This window comes from Macadamia integrifolia, chromosome 1, assembly GCF_013358625.1.
Source record: "Macadamia integrifolia cultivar HAES 741 chromosome 1, SCU_Mint_v3, whole genome shotgun sequence".
In the NCBI taxonomy this organism is placed as follows: Eukaryota; Viridiplantae; Streptophyta; class Magnoliopsida; order Proteales; family Proteaceae; genus Macadamia; species Macadamia integrifolia.
In genome coordinates this window covers 30901892-30908450 of record NC_056557.1, presented here as the reverse complement: position 1 = coordinate 30908450, position 6559 = coordinate 30901892, and the positions used below count along the sequence as shown (strand labels likewise).

The 6559-nt window shown below is 37.4% G+C and overlaps 1 non-coding gene across 1 annotated transcript; it reads right to left on the bottom strand.

The window, feature by feature from the left end:
* Window positions 1-816: 816 nt before the first annotated feature.
* Window positions 817-923, bottom strand: LOC122086604. The gene has a single exon (XR_006142490.1). It is a non-coding gene; the product is annotated as a small nucleolar RNA R71 (small nucleolar RNA).
* Window positions 924-6559: the final 5636 nt, after the last annotated feature.

Sequence of the window (6559 nt, the reverse complement as noted above, 5' to 3'; positions counted from 1 at the left end):
ACAGTTCCATATTATTTTTTTCTTTCTTTTGGTAAATTGGAGTGTTTTTTTTGCTTTGTTTTATTTATTTATTTATTTTTTATTGAATTCCTGAGAAGAACAACTTACAGTAATAGTTGTATCGGTGGAGGTCGCCAAGCCTCACAGTATGATAAAGATAGGTTTTGCCCTATAGCAGTACCTTAGGAATTGACCTGACCAACCCCGGATCCCTATCGGAAAACTCCCAAAAAGCCAAAAAAAATCATAAAAATAAAAAATAATAATAAAAAAATTTTATTTTCATTCTTTTGTGCTTGTCTTACTCTAGTTGTGGGTAGTTTTCTATTGCATGAGTGTTAGGTGAGTACGTAATACTAAGAATCAGTTATAAAGAAGAGATCCAATAAGTATGATCATATACGTTTACTCTCTTTAAAACCTTTCAATATGGAAGACCAACAACAAAACCCTCCACCTAAATCTCTGAAAGATAGGTTCTACCCTGCTAGGGCAGCCCAACCTTCCTACATAGTTCTACCACAAGCCCAGGGTAATAATTTTGAGCTCAAATCTCTATACATCACTATATTACCCCACTTCTATTGGCTACCCTTTGAGGATGCATACCTATTCCTTAGGGAATTTGAGGAGGTTTGTGTTCTGATTAAGGTCCAACAGTTGACTGATGATGCTGTAAAATTAAGATTCATAACTTTTGTGCTTAAGGACCAAGCTAAGAAATGGCTCTATGGTCTGCCTACCAATTTCATAATCACATGGGATGGGTTTACTATAGCCTTCCTAAAAAATTTCTTTCCTTTGCATAAAACCAATATACTCAGGAGTGACATTTTTCAATTCAGGTAGAAACCTAGTGAGTCGTTCTCTAAATTTATGGAGAGATTTAAGGACCTCCTTCAGGAATGCCCTCACAATGGAATTGATACATGGCAACTTTGTGAAATCATTTATGAGGGTATTGATTATCAGACCAAGTAATTGTTGGAGTCTATGTTCCCTAAAGGTTTTATATCTTTTACAGATGAAGATGACACTTAGAACTTTTTGCATGAATTGGCTGAGAAAACCAGATAGTGGGAGTCTACTTAAGAAATTGAGAGGACAAACAAGGGTTACCTTGTAGAAGGTGTTGTGACCAAAGAGGCTCAACTTAAGAGCTTATCAAGACACTCAAAGCCATAGTAGTCAAAGGACCTACCCAATTGAGCCAAATAAATCATTCTATGCCTATGTGTAGTTTGTGCCAATCTCCCACGTATGGAGGAGTGTCTGAATATTTCTAGTGTGAATGGTTTGAATGTAGGTACTGAAAATGTGAATGCTATGTCCCAAAACAACCCTTATAATCAAACTTATAATCCAGGATGGAGGAACCATCCTGACTTCTTTTGGAATCAAGCCAATAATCAAGTAGGTCCTAATTTTCAACCCTTGAGTCAAGGGCAATTTGTTCCCCAACAAGCCAATCAAAGGAACATGCCCCCTAATCAGCAGAACAATTTTAGGATCCCCACTCAATCTACTATTCACCACCTCTCTTGTAAACCAACCTCCAGGATTCATGAGAGGAGGTGGTGATTTGGCTAGGCTTTCTTCTTTAGAGAAAAGCATAGAACTTCTCTGAGTACTTTCATGATCAGCCAACAAAACATGGAGACGCAAATCTCCCAACTTGCTAATGTTTTACATAAAGGGAAAAAGGGAAGATGCCTAGTCAACCTGAACCAAATCCTAGAAATGTGAATATGAATCTACCAGTCCCAAACCAGTTGAATTCAATTCAAAAGATTCTTTTGTAACTAAAGAAGATTTGGTTGAGGAAACCAAAAATGATTCTTCTGATAAAGGGCAAATCCCTAACAATCCTTATGTTCCTCCTATCCCCTTTCCTAATCGTTTGATAAATAAAAAGAAGACTGCTTCCATGGAAAAAAATTTAGAAGTCTTCAAAAAGGTAGAAGTGAACATGCCTCTTTTGGATGTCATATCCCAAATCCCTACCTATGCAAAGGTCCTGAAAGATTTGTGTACTCACAAATGTATCACTAGTGTGCCTAAAAAGGAGTTCTTGTCAGGCAACATTAGTTCCATAATTACTCAGCCTTTAGCAGCTAAGTATAAGGATCGGGAGCCCTACCATAACTTGTGTCATTGGCAACACCTACATTGAGCATGCCTTACTTGACCTTGGTGTAAGTGTGAATCTTTTGCCTTACCATGTTTATAAGCAACTAGGATTGGGAGAATTGAAAGCCACTAGAACTATTTTTCAGTTGGCAGATAGATCTGTTAAGATTCCCAAAAGGATGGTTGAGGATGTATTACTTAAATTTGGGGAATTTTTATTCCCTGTTGATTTCATTATTTTTGACACCCAACCAATTGCCAACATTCGGGACTAGATCCCAATTATTCTTGGTAGACCGTTCATTGAAACCGGCAATACCATAATTAATTGTAGGAACGGTACCATGAAGCTTTCTTTTGGAAACACTTTTGTGGATTTTAATTTCATTAGGTTGGGTAAGCAAACAAATCCCCATGAGAAGGAAGTTCATATGCTCCAAGAAATTCCAGATTCCAATGAGACATATTTTGATATTGATTTTGATTATGAATTTCAAGAGTGTATGGAACAATTGGGTGGTTTTGATGACAGAATTATGTCTGAGGTTTGGAGTCTCCAACCACCTATAGAGCCCTTAGGACCCCCTTTCCAATTCCATTCCAAAACCTTCTATAGTGGAGCCCCCTAAGCTAGATCTTAAGGAGTTGCCATCTGATTTGAGGTATATTTTCCTAGGGCTTGACCAGACTCTTCTAATAATAATTTCTTCAGATTTGACTTCTAGCTAAGAAAAAGAATTACTTGAAGTTTTAAAATACAATAAGGAAGCCCTAGGTTGGACCATGGCTGACATCAAAGGAATTAGCCCTTCTATTATTTAACATCATATTCACCTCACTGAGGGGTCCAAACCTTCAACGGAACTCCATAGGAGAGCTAACCCAGTGGTGAAGGAAGCTATTCAAAAAGAAATTCTAAAGTGGATGGATAATGGGATCATTTATTATATTTTTGATAGGGGCAAGTATTTTTGCAATTGATCATTTGAAGCCCTCATGAAGAAATTTGGGATCACCCACAAGTTGAAGCCTTCATTAAGTTGTCACCTTCTGCTCTAGAAGAGGTCATGGATCTCCATTAAACTTCTTTACATAAATAACTAACTTTTACCCAGGTATGACCCCCCTGTATTGTCTTTCCTTTTAACTTTTTTCATGCATTGAGGACATTGCATGACTTAAGTGTGGGGGAAGGAAACCAATGTTTCTTTTTGTTCTTACTTTTTTTTTTTTTTTGTGTTTGCTTTTCTTTTATTTTTTTTTTTTTTTTTTTTTTGAGCTAGCTAAGGATGAAATCCTACTTTAGCTTTTGGTTAATGATCATATTATTTGGTTGCTTGATATATGGATGTAAGAATTCTTTATTAAGGTACCCATCTTGAACATATAAAAATTCTGTTGATAAAAAAGAAATAAGCATATGTCTTGAGATGGGACTCTCTTTTGAAAAATAAGAAACCCTTGTTTTATGGTGTTGGACCATATGTAAGTCTGTGGGATCCTTGTAATCTTGATTTAGAGTTGAGACCTTCTTTTTAATTTGGCATATGTCGAAAAATACATAATTTTAAATAAAGTGTGGAAAGTGGTATAAATGAAAAGTAAGAGTTGATTTCCTTAGAACTAGATAGGGCATTGTGCCCTAGGAAGCATGGTGTCTTGATCAAAATTCCTAGGGAGGAAACTTCTGAAAGAACTCTAGCATCACTGTCTTATGTGGGCATATACAAAAAGTGAAGCTACATAGTAACTTGGGTGCCTGGTGTTTGCTCCACCATGTCATTCAGGCCAACAATAGTGGAGAAAGATAGAGTTTATTATAAAAAATGAGAATAAAAACCACACAACAGGAAAGTATGTGTAAATATCATCAATGCCTTGGTAACATGTTTGGTAAAAAATACTCCAATGCCTTAGTCCTTGGTTCCCTATTACTTCACAAGTGGTCTTGCCTTAAGATAAGGATGTTTTGGAAGAGACAAGATGAGTTCCGAATTAAGAAATATGGTTGTGCCTAGAATTGATATGGAGTAATAAAAATTCAAGTGTGGGGGTCCCTAGATCAAGTGTAAGGAATTATCTTTGCTTCAGATCGGTATGGCCCTTACCTTTAGACAAGGTTGGGATTTCATTTTTTTTTTGTTCTAAATTTTGGGTGTATATTCATTGCCAACACCCATGAAACAACTCGTCCACTAGGGGTGACCTAGGGGTTTAAAGGCTTGTTGTAGATGCTAAGTGCAACAGTGATTCCTACGAAAGTGAGTTAGGTTTTTTTGTTTTTATTCTTTTTCATTTTGTTTTGCTCGATGACTAGCAAAGTCTATGTATGGAGGAATTCTGATGAGCACATTTCTATGTGAAATCTTAGGTTGTAAAGCATGCATTTTATATATTTAGAATGGAACTACCTTGGGTTTTACTCTCTTTTTGCAGATTTTGAATTTTAAAGGCCTTAAGGATTATCGAGTGTCATATATCCAAGTTTACATATAAAGAGGTCCTGTTTCTTTTCATGATTGCGAAGAGAACAAAATTCTGAGCAAGATAAATGTGTTGCATTAGAAGCACACATTCGTTTGGTCAACCGTACAAGTGATTATTTTTTTTGGGGCAGAAAAAGAATAATGGATCATAACTGAATTGAGATGCAGAACCAGCCCATTTACAGTTGTCCCAGGTGTACAAGAAATATTCTAAATGCCAACAAGGATCGATGGGCCACACCCTTAAGTGATTGAAGATTCATTTTTAGTAACAACAACTACTTAGCGTAGTTGGTGAGTTGTGGTGTGCAAAATCTCTTGCTTATTAGGAGGTCTCAAGCTCGAACCTCTTGGTTGGTATTTTTTGGAAGATTTTCTCTCTTCTACTCATCACAATCAATTCAAGCAAGGAATAGAGGTCGGCCAAAGGGGTCTTTTGCACAAGAAGAGAGAGAAAAAGGAAAGACAAAAGAAAATAGAAATAAATCTTGTCCAAATCTTCCAAGAAAGGAGGTTGTGTGCAAGTTTAAGAGAGAGAGAAAAAAAAGGAAACCAAAATCATGGGAGATCTCCCCTCCTAGGATTCTCTCTCTTCTCTCTCCTCCACCTCACAATTGTGGGCCCCCCAAACCGTTGGTCTCTCTCCCTATTTCTCTATAAATAAAAAAAGTTCAAGGGGAGAGGACGGCTAGTGATTATTTTTTGAGCTCTCTTTTTCTCTCTTCTTAGGCATAATTTAGTTTTAGGGTTTTATCTCTTTCTCTAGAGAAAGTTTTCTAGGTTTAGTCTCTTTTAGTTCTTCTTACTTTTTGGTTAAAAAATTTTGTAATGGAGTTTTAATTAATGAATATGCAAGTTTTCTTTCATGGTTACGGTTTATGGTATTATAATTTTAATTCTCTAGTTCAAAGTTTAGATCTAGGTGACAAGATCCAAGCTTTGAAGCATCTCCTTTCAAGTTCAATTTTCTCTTTCACATTTGTTTTCTCTAGTACTAGCAATTTCAGATTTGGTTTATTCCAGATCTGGTTTTTAGTACTGGTAGTATTTCAAATCTCAATCAAGTTTTCAAGTTCAAGTATTGAAGTTCAGGTAGGTAGGCCTCTCATAAATCTTCTCTCCCCCTTTCATTCCCTCTCCTGACTACCCATTCCTTCTTAACTTAGTTTTTTAATTTTAGTCTTAACTTTATTATTTTCCCTTTAACCTAAGGTCCTTGGCTAGATGTATGTGTTGGCTTTGCCCCTCTCTAGCTATGGATCATACTTTTATTACGTTTATTTTAGTTATTTACTTTGCCTCCCTTTCCCTAAAGCTAAGTAGTGAAGCCCTTGTAAGAGTTACTCTCTAGTTAAGTAAGGAAGCTTGCATTATTCGTGCTGCATCCCTCGGGCTAAGTAGAGAAACCTACTTGTGTGCCTCTCTCTAGCCTTAGTCCTTATTTTTATTTTATTTATTTTATTTCAGCACTTTTTGTTATACCCGAACCCTAAAACTTCCTATTTAATGTTCAAGTGCGACGCCGAAGGACACCAGCACCAGTGAGCACTGGGTTGCATCCATCTTTTGCCGGGGAAGGAAGGGCGACCCCACTTGCACCTACTGCCCATGCTTAAGTAATTGGAAGGGGTTCCGGACCCAAAGGGAAAGGTCAGTTGAACCTCACACACACTAGAAACCCTGGAGAATGCCCCACTCAAACAGAGGAGAAATCGCCATACAAAGTGACCAGTTCAGCCATCACCAGCTGATGGTCACCGGTGGATGGAGCATCACCAGTGAACACCCTCCGGTGAGAATACTGGTCGAAAACGGGTTAATTTGCTATGGGACCCAGATCTTCGCACCTGTGCACATCAAACCACCCCCAATAGTTGGTATAACCTATTGGGGAATAGATTAACGTATCCGGACAACCTAAGGTGGGCCTATTAGTGCCGAAT